Consider the following 14,162-nt stretch of genomic DNA (forward strand, 5'->3'; position numbering starts at 1 on the left):
CAGTGGTGAGTGCGAGTGTCATTGTCAACAACACTTGCATTAGTGGAGTTGGTGGAGGAGAGATGGGTTTTGGAACACACTTTCTATTGATCGGTGTATCTCTCTGTGTGTTTATTTGTATTTGTTTGTTTGTGTTGTCTAGTCTGAGGTTTGGGTAACTGTTTGTGTGTGTGTGTGCGTGTGTGTGAGTGTGTAACTCTGTCTCACTGAAGAGGTTAGAACTCAGAGTCCAATAGCTACCATGCTTAGACACCAGTAGCACTGTAACCACAGCAACATGTCTTACAAACCCACTTATTATGGTCTGTATCTGACTGATCTGGTAAAGTGAGGGCCAGAGGACTGGCTAGGAAAAAAAGATGAGAAATAAAGAGGGTTAGAAAGAAAAGAGCCTGGCAGAGAGAGGGGCTGGAATGGGCGTCAGCGTGGAGGGCCACATGCCTAAGCTTTAACCTCTGACCTGGAAGCACTTGGGGACAGTGCTTCACTGTTGATGGACTGACTCTGTCTCCCTCTCCACTTCAAATACACCACATGCAACACACACACTGCAGACACACGCATGAGTGCACACGCATGCAAATGCCCTCAGCACATGCACACACACTCAGCCTACATGCATGCACACACACACACACGCACAAACACACACACTCTCTCCTCCCTCAGCGCTTGACCTCTAACTTCCTCCCAGCATACCCAGCCAACGCCTGTCTCTCTCCCATGAGCCTCTCTGGCCTAAATGGGATCCTGATGTTCTGTTACCCCGCCCCCCGTAACCATGGCCGTTAAAACGTGGTTTCACACGTCTCCCCTCCCCAGCTGTTGCATAGCGACACTGACGAGAGGCAGCTGTTGTCATGGTTCACAAGGCCTGTGTAATATGGGGAGCAAAATAGGGATAGATACACAGTAGATTGAAAGAAAGAAAGATAGATTAGGTAGGTAGTTTGGTAGGTAGGTGGTTAAGTGGTTAGCTAGGTAGTTGGGGCTTTGAGAAGGATGTGTCGAAGACAGTTTAGAAAGCTCTTTATGATGACACTCTCTCTAATAAAACTCTTCCAGTCACTCTAAAATCTTTAATTAGGGAGGAAATCCATACACTGACACATGCACACACACACTGCATGCTGGTATTGGAGCATTGCAGCACTATACCCTGTAGATATGTGTGTGTGTGTGTGTGTGTGACCTCGTCGTCCTTGCTTGTGTCACGTTGTATTTCTGCTGCTGCCTTGAGTGAAAGACTTAGTGTGCGTATCTGGGTGCTCATGTGTATGTTTGTGTGTTTGTGCGTGTTTGTCTGAGGTGTTGAGAGATATTCAGTTCTGTCAGTAAGTGTTAGCCACAGCTGGGACCTGACCCCCCCCCCCCCCAAGCCCCAGCCCTCCTCATCCCTACATTTCTAACCTCACCCCCCTCCTCATGCCTCCATTATTACCCCCCCCCCCCCCCCTCCAGTACAGCACTGCTGCTGGGAGGTCCTCCCTCACCTTGGCAGGGTTGTCTGGATGTGCCAGTCAGGTTGCCAGGTCGGCCAGGTTGCCAGGTTGCCCGGTCGGCCTCTCTGACATGATGAATGGTGTGGCCGCAGAGAACAGAGGGCTTGGTCACAGCCAATAACAAATCTGGCAATGGGGCCGTTTGACCCACATACTGGCCACATAGGAGAGGGGTTCAGGAGAACCTTATATGTCGTGTAACATGCCAGACAGACACCTGAGCCCCTGCAGGTGTTGAGGTGATGCCGTGAAGCCAGCTGCCACAGTAGACTCAGTCGGAAAGATATTTAATAAAGAAAATTGCTATCCGTCAGAATTTGTTTTCAGGTCTCAAACACAAATATTTTCTACAGTGAAGCTTTTGGACTTTTGTGTCTGTTTGAGTGTGTGCAAGTGGGTCTGTCGTGTCTGTAGTGTGTGTTTGGTTGTAGCTGTGTGTATGTGTGTGTGGTTGTGTGTGTTTGTTAGTCAGTTAAAGTGGTCTCAGGTCCTTTTTCTCTGCAGTTACACTGGGTCGTCTAATTTAGCGTTAGTGTTTATTTTTACTCCAGAAGACCAAGATATTGTCAACACACACACACACATATAGGCTACATACTAGATACACAAGGGAGAGACCCTGACAAGGGTGTCATGTGATTCACCTTGTGATCGTTGATGTTGTTACAGGAGCCACATTCCAACAGGATTTAGAGAGGGATCTGAGGTGTGTGTGTGTGTGTGTATTTGTGTGTATGTAAGAGTGTGTTTTTATGAGTGCTCCAATTCACACACACTGTACATCATCCATCAGCACATCCTGGCCTCTCTTATCGGCATGGTAACCTTACCCCATCTGCACCCCCCCCCCCCCCCTTCAGGCCCTTTTTCACCAGAAACTACAAAATATGATCTTGCCAAACTGGGTCCAGACGAGTTTGGTCACTGCAGTTTAGCAGAGGCATGTCAGTAAACAGTCTAAACCAGCCATCCAAACTGTCACTGAAAGCCTATTAATAGTCTTATTGCTCATGGACAAGCTAATGACTTGATTGTACATCGATCTGTAGGTAGTCAGGGGAGTCTTACCTGGTTTCTATAGAAACAGAGAGAGAGTAGAGTGACTCACTGCTGGTTTTTATCGGCTTACGTTGAAACACTGCTGTGAAATTGATAATGTCTTCACTTCAGATACATTATGGGTCATTATTCTCTCAATTCAACGGAATAAAGTACACTACCTCTATACAGGGCGGTGTTTTAGCCAACAGCAGATATAGTAACGTTGGTTACCAAATGTTATTAATATACAATTATTCTTTATCCATTGCCCAGGTCGTTGATAAATTGAGGAGCCTTAGTAGTAGCCTATTCTTCACTGCAGCCAGAACGTGTTCGTCACTCCAGACGAACTCCCGCCCCGGTTTGCTCACGGGTACTCCCCCCGCTCCCCTCCGCCTAGCGCTGCTCATTCTCTCCACGAGCTGTCACCCCAGCACTGGCCGCACCGTTCGAGCTGCACGGAATCGGTGCTTACGCGCTCTCTTACCGAAACATAATCTAAAACTCTCTTCTCCCGGTAACGAAAAGAGTGTATAACCCCGTAGGTGGCTGCGATAGACACACTTATTCTGGGTCGTGACGGAGGCCGCAGAGTAAAGGTATGGATGTGTTTCTTTTTCGCTCAAAGCAGACTTTTGCCGTGTTTACCGTCTGAGCAGCTCGCAAGACTGCGTGAGCACCGTGGACGAAAGACCGCTGAATGAGTTTAAACAGAACCAAACCTACACGAATTAATAACAGTAGCCTGTGTTGTTAAGGTGGTAAGTGTGTCGCTTATGTAGCGTATAGGCCTATGTGATCGTTCATTTAGAATAGCGAATCTGGTTGTTGTGGAAGAGGAGTTGAGGGAAAAGCATCGCCTGCTGAATAGGTTTACCGAGATTTGTCCTCGGTTTGCACGGTAAAGTTTGTTTGTAGATTGGACGCGCTGATTGTGCCAGATCATTGGGCGGCCGATCCGAGGGCAGGGCTGGGCCGGTTCGGGTCGGACAAAGGTCGTACTGGGTCTGGTCGAGTTGTCACTTTTGATGCTTTTCTTGGCACTATGCCAAATCGATATTTCACGACAATCTTTAAGGATTCTTTTCAAGGTCCCTTCTCTGGACGCAAACACACGCACGCACACGCAAGCACGTACACACACACACACACTTAATATCATCTGGTACTCCTTTGTGATGTATATGGTAAAAGCTTAATAGTGTTGTGTAGGTGTGTTTGTGCATTGTGTGTGTGATTGTGATTGTGAAATTGTAGGCATTTTCATGGAGGCTCAAAAGCATGTTCTATGTATTGCTGGCTTCATGTTTGACAGACGCACCTGTGTGTGTGTGTGTGTGTTTGCATCAGTGTTGGTACATGTGTGTGAGCATGTTTGTCTCTTTGTATGTGTGTGCACATGTTTTTCTGTGTGTGTGTTCCCCTGGCTTCTCTTCGTGTGTGTGTGTGTCTCTGTAGTGATATCCTGTCAGATCCTCATGGGAGGGGGTCAGTCACAGGGTCTCCCCTTTGGAATTCTCCATGAATAGACCTGACACACACACACACACACTGAGTGAGATCTTCTGTCTGCTTAACGCTCCGGTTATGCATAAAAATACCTATTACTCATAGTGCTTGCAGCTCTATTGACCTGAAAATGTCTTTTTCAATTGTTCATCCACACTTATGTCCGTGCGTGAAGCAACATGTAGGGAGTCAGGTGGCTGAGCGGTTAGAGAGTCGGGCTAGTAATATGAAGGTTACAGGTTCGATTCCCGCCTATGCCGAATGACGTTGTGTACTTGGGCAAGGCACTTCACCCTACTTACCCCGGGGAGAATGTCCCTGTACTTACTGTAAGTTGCTCTGGATAAGAGCGTCTGCTAAATAACTAAAAAAAATGTAAAAAAAAAAAATCTGGATTAAGTTATTTTTCTGCTTGGCTTTCTGCTGTCCAGGGTGACTTGGTTAAGAGTATCTGACAATTTAGACCAAGGAGAAAGAAGCAGGAAAACAGAATGAAGGACTCCCAGAAAGAACATGGACACACACAGGGACATACATAGAGAGAAGGAGAGAGAGAAGGAGAGAGAGAAGGAGAGAGAGAAGGAGAGAAAGAAGGAGAGAGAGAGAAGGAGAGATCCTGTTGAGCAGTAACTGGAGCTAAGCTGGACAGACTGACGCTAGGAAAGAGATGCAGTGCTGATGTGTGTGTGTGTGAGTGTGTATGTGCGTAACTGTGATCACAGAGCTCCTCTAAACATCACACCTACATCAACTCCATCACCATGCAGGGTGTGACTTAGCACTGTATATAGACAGGCACACCTAGCCTGTCCCAGTCTGACACACACACACACACACACACACACACACACACGTCTGAGATGTCAGACGTGTGAGCGCAAGTCTGAAAGTGGCTGTAAGGGCACCGTGGGTGTGTGTTGTCGAGTATCCTCACTGCCACTTTCAAACGTGTGCTTTTTCACAGATGCTTGCTGGTCCGATCAGGGTGCGTGTGGTGGAATTCGGGAGGGATTTGACGCAAGTGCATGTGTGTGAGAAAGTGTGTGTGTGTGTGTTTTTCTGGAGTTGATCCATTTCTCTGGGAGGTGTGGGAGGACATCTACTCACGGAATGGTGTGTGTGTGTGCTGAATGAGGTGTGAGACCGAGCCTGATGCACTAGGAGACTAGCGAAGTGTGTGTCTGTGTATCTGGAGTTGGAGAATAGAGTGTGACGTACCAGTGTGAGAGAAGTGTGTGACGTACCAGTGTGAGATTGCTTGTGAGATTGCTGGACACACACCCTTGGGTCAAGTCAGGACAGATCCTTCTAGTTGTTTAGTTCTTCTCTGAGACATCCTGGGAACGTGTGCGTGTGTGTGTGTGTGTGTGTGTGCGCGCACCTGAGAGGTTACTAATGGCAGCCTAATAAGAATTATAATTGTGTTTCTCCCTCACTCTCAGTAGGGTCTATATACGTACATGTAGCAACATGTCTGTGTAGCTGTGTTGAGGATGCATTGGGATTCATGCACGCTTACACACATACAGAAGGCACTATTGTCCCCTAACCCTGCTTTCAAACTACTATTATATCACAGTTATTTACACTTCACGAACCTGTGTGTGTGTGTGTGTGTATGCCTCTGTGGGTGGTCACCACTAGTAATAGTACCCATGCTATAAAGAAAGACTTTACAAGTGAAGAGGAGCGTTGGAGCTAAGGGTTGAGCTGGGCTGGGTCTCAACAGTCTAACAGTGCTTCCTCATATCTGGGGGTTTGGCTGCTTCTGCGACTGCTCTGCGGTGTCTGGTCAGAACAGTTTGTAAGGAAATGAGGAAAGAAGGAGACAAAGGGGAAGAGAAGGAGATGAGGAGGGGATTGCTCCCAAACTGTTACGATTTACTGCTGGGAAAGAGTGAGAGGGGAAGGGGAGGTGTGAAAGTGACAGAGAGGGGTGGGGGAAGGGGGGATTGGTGTGAGAGAGAGAGAAAAAGGGAAGGACGGATTACTGAAGTCACGATAAAGAGTAAGGTATCCCAGGATCTTTAGCTACAGCTCATTGACTAGCCTCATTGTAACTGTGACAGAGCCGTGATTGGCCAGACTTCTGAATGTCACTGCAAACTCTGGAATGTGTGTGTGTGTGTGTGCGTGTGTGTGCGCAATGAGTTAATAGCTATCCGTTGAGTGGTTGATTGTGTCCTGTTGGCCACACTGGATTTCTTTGTCCAGACATGTACACGTACACACATACACACACACACACACTCACACACACACGTGCACACTCTCACACACACCGCACTCAGAACCAGGCATTCCTCCAGTGGGACTTGCCAAGGATGTGAGAAAGAAAGAAGGCAGAGGAAAAGGAAGAAGAGAATAAAGAAAATGAGAGAGAGACAGAGAGAGACAGAGAGAGACAGAGAGAGGGGAGTCAGGTGGCTGAACGGTTAGGGAATCGGGCTAGTAATCAGAAGGTTGCCGGTTCGATTACTCGCCAGGCAAACAACGTCGTGTCCTTGGGCAAGGCACTTCACCCTACTTGCCTCTGGGGAATATCCCTGTACTTACTGTAACTCGCTCTGGATAAGAGCGTCTGCTAAATGACTAAATGTAAATAGAATCTGTGGGCACTGTACATCAGGGGAAATTGAAACAGAAAAACATTTCCTATTTAAATGTTACAAGTATTATTAGTTTCCCATTATCTGCAAAATCATTCCTATTACATTTATATCCTTGTCACGTTACACTAAGAAGTACAGATTATTCTTTCATAGACATGAGTTTGTTACAAGCAAAACGTTTAATTGCCCTACATTGGAAGAACGTCCAAGCACCTAGAGTAGGTAGTTGGATGAAAGAAATGGCTATGAAAAAAAATTCTATGGAAAATTGGTCAATGGAAAAAATTACTTATATTGTGAGAGGTAAATACGGGAAATTTGAGGAAATATGGAATCCATTCTTTTCATTCCTTGAGCATGGTGGAGCTGACGGGATGACACTTAATGGAGAAGGTGTTTGAAAACTTGTAGAATCTTGCGAGAAGCTTCTGTGTATTTTTGTTTGATTTTTTCTCCCTTATTTTCTTATTTTTTGTTAAACTGTTTGTCTTTTTATTATTAATATGTTATATCTGTGTCATGCTGGTACATACGTGTACCTCAATTGTCAAAATGTTAACAGTGTGTTAAAAATCAATAAAGATATTATAAAAAGTAGGTATAAAAGTATAAAAGTATAAGAGATCAATATCTGGAAAAATGTAACCAGTTAATTGAAAGAGAGAGAGAGAGAGATAAAGAGAGAGAGAGACAGAGACATAGAGAGACACAGAGTGAGACAGAGAGAGACTGAGAGAGAGAACAGACCCTTGTGTGGTTCCTGCTGGCGCAGGCTCATGAATGGGGACAAAGTCGGCAGTCTAAAAATGTTTTATTGCTGCTCTTTTCTTCTGCTCTGCCTTCTCCATGGCCGTACTGGAGGAGTAGAGCAGAGGGTGAGTACAGTAGAGTAGAGCTGTGGAATCTACTGAGGGAGATTCAACAGTGGTCTGATATCATGGAGATCTTTAGGAGACTGAGAGGGAGGAAAAGAGAGTTAAAGAGAGATGGAAGACGGGTCGGAGAGAGAATGAGATGGAGCAAAAGAGAGCGAGGGAGATGGTGAGAGAGAGATGGAGAGAAATGTAAAGAGAGGGTGTGCGACCACTCTGTTTTTGTATTTGCCAGCATGGTCAGCCGAGCTAGCCAGGCTAAGTAGGTTAGCATATGGGGAAGGAGGGAGGGAGAGGGGTAGAAAGAGAGCTGGGAGAGTGAGCAGGGAGGGGGAGAGTAGGGGGGAGGGAGAGGTGGGACTGGGGAGATGGGAGGACAGGTACTCCTGCAGGAAAAAACGACCTGCATTCCACCCCTGTCTTCCATCTCGGCCTCCCATGTCTCCTCCTTACTCTCTCTCTCTCTTGTCCTCCCCAATTCTTTTGGCTTCACTCATTGTTACTCTCTTCCTCTCCTCCTCCCCCCCCCCCCCCTCCAGTGGGAACTATCCTGTTAGTCCCCCCCCTCCCCCCAGAGAGAGGGTAAGCAGCGGTCATAAATCTGATTAGACCCTTGGGGTGCTGTATGTATGAGGAGGGGGAGGGAGGGGGGGGGGGGAAGGAGGCGCAGAGATAAAGGAGAGAGAGAGAGGGAGAAAGAGGGTTTGCGATGGAACGAGAGGGAGCGAGAGGGGAAAAGGGGAGGAGAGAGAGGGAGCGATAGAGAGAAACGAGGGTGAGAGATTATTTGGGAGTGGAAAAGGGAAAATTCTCTTTATTTTGGTCAGTAAACATAGTCCTTGAGAATCATAACATTGTTTTAACACACATGTTCACACACGCACACACACAGGCACACACGTGGACTCCCACACACACAAGCACACATGCATACACTCACACACACGTGCACCCCCCCCCCCCCACACACACACACACACACGTGCACACACACACACATACACACAGGCAGGAGCTGAGGTGGTCAGACTGGCTGGCGGGAGGCTGTAGAGGTCTGGATCTTGACCAGATCCCCACACACCACAGTCATGGCTAGAGTGTCCAACCTCAACTCTCTGGTGTGTGTGTTGTGCAACATGCATGAGTACAATGCTAAAAGGGCTGGTTGCATGAAGGACATTCTTCCCTAAACCAGAAGCCTGTCACACATCCACATTTGAATGTCATTTGTGTCAAATCTGTTTGTGTGTTTGTGCAGGTTGGTGTGTATATATATGTGTGTGTGTGTGTAGGACTGTATATGTGTGTATGTAGGACTGTATGTGTGTGTGTAGGGCTGTATGTGTGTGTGTGGGTAGGACTGTGTGCAGGACTGTATGTATGTGTGTGTGTAAAACGTTGTGTTTGTGTGTGGAGGACTATATGTGTGTGTGTGTGTGGAGGACTGGATGTGTGTGTGTGTGTGTAGGACTGTGTGTGTGTGTCTGGAGGACTATATGTATGTGTGTGAGTGTAGGACTGTGTGTGTGTGTGTACAGTCAGTTCCATAAATATTTGGACATTGACACAATTTTCATTTTGGCTCTGTACATTACCACAATGGATTTGAAATTAAATAATCCTAGATGTCCTTTAAGTGCAGACTTTCAGCTTTAATTTGAGGGTATTTAAATTTGTGAACAAAAATCATCTGATTTTATCCAAATCAGGTCAACGGTGTAGGAATTACAACAAATGTTATATGTGCCCCCCCTAGACCAAAAGTAATTGGACAATTGGCTGCTCAGCTGTTCCATGGTCAGGTGTGTGTTATTCCCTCGTTATTAAATTTACAAGGAGCAGATAAAAGGTCTACAGTTCATTTCAAGTGTGGTATTTGTGTTTGGAATCTGTTGCTGTCAAATCTCAATATGAAGGCCAAAGAGCTGTCACTATCAATGAAGCAAGCCATCATTAGGCTGAATATCTAAACAAACCCATCAGAGAGATAGCAGAAACATTAGGTGTGGCCAAATCAACTGTTAGGTACTTTCTTAAAACAAAAGAACGCACTGGTGAGCTCAGCCACACCAAAAGACCCAGAAGAACACGGAAAACAACTGTGGTGGATGACAGAAGAATTATTTCCCTGGTGAAGAAAAACCCCAACAGTTGGCCAGATCAAGAACACTCTCCAGGAGGTAGGCGTATCTGTGTCAAAGTCAACAATCAAGAGAAGACTTCACCGGAATAAATACAGAGGGTTCACCACAAGATGTAAACCAATGGTGAGCCTCAAAAACAGGAAGACCAGATTAGAGTTTGCCCATTCTCATCTGATCACCCTGGTTTGCAGAGGTTCAGACTCATAGTCGTTTCAATGAGGGGAAAGGCAGATATCGCGCGCGCCATAAAACCAACAGCAGAATGGTTATACAAATAACAAAAATGTACAACACTCGCGTTACAGTGTGTATTCACACACATACTTGATGCTATCTACCTTTACATGAGCGACAGTAACTGAGCTGTTAGGTGCAGAGCTAATGTTACAGCCACATTCTAAGGGTAGCAAGCTAGGTAACCATAACCGTATACAGTAAAGCAACAAAATGATATAGCGTTAGTTTACTTATTTGTCCAAGGTTTGTAGCTGAACCAAGGAGAGTTGGTACTGATCCAGAATGTAATTTCAGACGGTCAGCAAGGCCAGCTTTGTATTGGCCCAAGTTGAGGAAACAGTCGTGGCTGAAATGTTTGGCGCAGACATACAAAACTTTGGGAAGTTGTGTCGGCGCATTTCCAGAGAAAATAAAATTGAGACACTGGGTCTTCAGATGCTCAGATGAAGGAACTAAAAAACAATGTTGGTTTTCATTTATACATCCAAACACTGAGCAACTTTCCGTGTACTTTGTTTGTTTGCAAGCCATGATGTCCCTCGATATCGCACTCGCACGGTCGTAGTAGCTCAGTTTCTCATGGGTGTGCCAGATTCTCTGGGCGGGCAAAGCAGAGAAAAGGGAGGTAACCTTCGCCCTTATGACATCATAAAACCGGCATTTTCAAAACCAAGCGTTTCAGCTTTCATTTTCTCAAAGGCGGAGAAGAATACCCAGCGCTTGGTTTACACCTATCAACATTTCTAGCCACTGGGGGACCAAAGGTAGGTTAGGGGAACTCATATTAATGTTAAATAACCTCTTAAAGTGACATTTTCATGTCATGGGACCTTTAAGGCAAAGAAGTGGAATGTTCTGCAATGGCCAAGTCAAATCACCTGACCTGAATCTAATTGAGCATGCATTTCCCTTGCTGAAGACAAGACTGAAGGGAAAATTCGCCAAGAACAAGCAGGAAGTGAAGACGGTTGCAGTAGAGGCCTGGCAGAGCATCACCAGGGACGCAACCCAGCATCTGGTGATGTCTATGGGTTCCAGACTTCAGACTGTCAAGTATTAAAAGTGACAATTAGATTTATGATTATGTTAGTTTATCCAATAACTTTTGGTCCCTTAAAAAGGGGGGGCACATATAAAATGTGTTGTAATTCCTACACCGTTCACCTGATTTAGATGTAAATACCCTCAAATTAAAGCTGAAAGTCTGCACTTAAAGTGCATCGTTGCATGGTGGTGTACAGAGCCAAAATGATAAATTATGTTAATGTCCAAATATTTTTTTACCTGACCATGTGTAGGACCGTGTGTGTGTGTGTGTAGGACTGAATGTGTGTGTCTGTTTGCAGGACAAACGTTGCTTCATACAAATACTCTTTCTATGGAGGCTCAGGTTAAGTTTAGGCAGTTTCCATGGCTACACTTATGATAGCAGCTCGATTCACAAAGAGAGAGTGGGAGAGATGGAGATGATCTAACTGCTGGTCAGTTACTACCCCCCCTCTCTCTCTTGCTCTCCCTCTCTGTTTCTCCCCTCTCTCACTCACTCACTCTCACGAGACAGATGTCTACCTCTCTCACTCATTCCCTCTCACTCACGCTCTCTCTCTTTCACTCACTTACCGTCCCTCCCTCCCTCCATCCCTCTCATTCCTTATGTCTTTCTCTCTCCCTCTCTCCTCCTCCTCTTCCTCATTTGTCTCTCTCTGTGTCCTCAGTGTTTGAGGAGGGCTTGCAGGAGCATCTTGGAGCAGAGCTCAGTACATCTCAGTGGAGGAAGGTAGGGCACAGGTTAGACCTCTGCTGGATCCTGTCCTTCCTGTGTAGCCCAAGCCCACCCACCCTCCCTCCCGTCCCCTCTCTACTGTCCTCTCATGTTTACCCCCCGTCTCTCCTCCTCTCTCCTGTCTAACCCCCCTCCCCTCTCTCCTCCTCTCTCCTGTCTAACCCCCCTTCTCCAGTCTAAGCCCCCTCCCCTCTCTCCTGTCTAACCCCTCTCTCCTCCTCTCTCCTGTCTAACCCCCCTCCCCTCTCTCCTCCCCTCTCCTGTTGGCTGTCTCCATTATCTTAGCTCTGCGGTGAGACCCCCCCCAGGCAAGCCGGTCCTAGATCCAACAGAAGCATCAGTCAGGTCTTCTTTCATCGGAACTGTCCATCCATTTGTCCTGTGTGTGTGTGCTCTGGGTGACTAGTTTGATGTGACGTGAGTCTCCTGCTATGTACCTGAAGAACCTAGGACAATGACACAGAGAAGCTGCACCTGGCTGTTTATCTTTCCTCCCTCTTAGTATAGAGACACAGGAGAGGAGGGGAGGGTAGAGTGAGAGTAGAGGGAGACAGGAGAGGAGAGCAGGGTGAAAGTAGAGAGACAGGAAAAAGGAAAGCAGGGGAGGGTTAGTGGAGGATTTTGACCTCTGACCTTGACCCTGGTCTAGTGGCTCATGGGAACCAAAGTTCTGCTCATCAGGGCTTCTGGCCTCTATTGTGGTTGATAAACAAACTTCAAGATGTCTCAAGCCAAGACAAATAACAAACAACACACACCACAAAGACACAAACCCAAACACATTTACACTTGAGTAGACATTTGAATATACACAGACACACTGACCATAGTTTCGATGTGGACTAGAGCCAAGAAACTCACCCCAGAGAGCTGTGTAGCACTCCTCCCCCTTCTCCCCTCTGCTCTCCTCCCCCTTCTCCCCCCTGCTCTCCTCCCCCTTCTCTCCTCTGCTCTCCTCCCCCTTCTCCCCTTTGCTCTCCTCCCCCTTCTCTCCTCTCTCCTCCCCCCTCCTCCCCCTTCTCCCCTTTGCTCTCCTCCACCCTCCTCCCCCTTCTCCCCTCTGCTCTCCTCCCCCTTCTCTCCTCCCCCCTCCCCCCCTTCTCCCCTCTGCTCTCCTCCCCCTTCTCTCCTCCCCCTCCCCCTCCCCCTTCTCCCCTCGGCTCTCCTCCCCCTTCTCCCCTCTGCTCTCCTCCCCCTTCTCTCCTCCACCCTCCTGCCCCTTCTCCCCTCCTCTCCTCTCTCCCTTCCCTTTTACCCCCCTCATCATCCATCCTCCCCATCTTCCCTCTTTCGCCTCTCTTCACTTCATCTCCCTCTCCATCAACATGGCATCGTCTGTCATCAGCGTCACAGTGTGTGTGTGTTTGTAGGTACGTGCATGTGTATGTGCTTCCATGCGTGCGTGCGTGGGTCTCCTATGTATCCTAGCTCTAGCGTGACTCAGGAGAATGCAGGCAATGCTAACACAGCAGGGACATCACACAGTATATATATATATATAGGCTCTATCTCTAGGATGTTAGCATCTAGATACCTCACACACACACGCACACAACTGGACAAACACACCTTGTGCCGCACGCTCACATACACTCTATACCATGCTCAAATTCTCTGTAAAGCACTCACACACTCCATACCACAATCACACACGCTAGAACATGCTCCCACGCGCTGCACCACACAGGCGCACACACACTTTACCATACTCACAGTGCAATATTTTTTATACTGAAGCATACACACACTAGCCCTCCATACAGCCCTGTCATTAAGTGACTTTCACTTCTTTGATTCAGTCACATTTCACTCAGGATTTCCCAGTCAGACAGGATTCACGTTTCATGCGTGTGATGCTGCAGGGTGTGTGTGTGTTCTTGGTGTTGCTGTATGCGCTCACTGACAACACGTCTGTCAATCAACCTTAAAGCTCGAATCTCTTTTCTCATATCTCTCTCTCTCTCTTTCTCTCTCTCTCTCTCTCTCTCTCTCTCTCTCTCTCTCTCTCTCTCTCTCTCTCTCTCTCTCTCTCTCTCTCTCTCTCTCTCTCTCTCTCTGTCTTATACTTAATCCGAATGTCTGATGCTTTAAGCATAAATCTCGAGCTTCAAAGCTGTGAGAAAGAGCTGTTGGTGTGGCTAGACCAGAGACGGAGAGAGAGAGAGGGAGAGAAACGATAGCAGAACAGAGACGGAGAAAGGAATGGCAAGCCTTACTTCCATAAACCCATTCTATTTCTCAGTAGATTATGTGACTAATTTGTCCTTAATGACTTTGAGGGGGTGATGAAGGCCGGTATCTGGTCAGAGGATTGGCTTAGAGGGGGCTGACGCAGACAGGATTGCAGCCAATCCCAGAGGAGACGAGAGATTGGGAACTTCAAAGGCTTGACTTGGAGCACGTAGCTAATAGCTTTGCTGGTACAGCAGTTTGACATATTACCCTTGGTAGAGTCAGGGAAT

The 14,162-nt window shown here is 47.0% G+C and overlaps 2 protein-coding genes across 2 annotated transcripts in view; one reads left to right on the forward strand and one right to left on the reverse strand.

Annotated features, from left to right (window-relative positions):
* slc35g2a (solute carrier family 35 member G2a) overlaps window positions 1–14,162 on the reverse strand; it is a 157,989-nt gene that overhangs the window by 65,161 nt on the left and 78,666 nt on the right. The gene's annotated exons all lie outside the window — the stretch shown is intronic.
* ppp2r3a (protein phosphatase 2, regulatory subunit B'', alpha) overlaps window positions 2,972–14,162 on the forward strand; it is a 54,501-nt gene continuing 43,310 nt past the window's right edge. Inside the window, exon 1 of the mRNA XM_062468745.1 lies at window positions 2,972–3,142. The gene's annotated coding sequence lies outside the window, so the exon portion shown is untranslated. The remainder of the gene's footprint in view (window positions 3,143–14,162) is intronic.

Source organism: Osmerus eperlanus, chromosome 9 (genome assembly GCF_963692335.1).
Source record: "Osmerus eperlanus chromosome 9, fOsmEpe2.1, whole genome shotgun sequence".
Taxonomy (NCBI): domain Eukaryota; kingdom Metazoa; phylum Chordata; class Actinopteri; order Osmeriformes; family Osmeridae; genus Osmerus; species Osmerus eperlanus.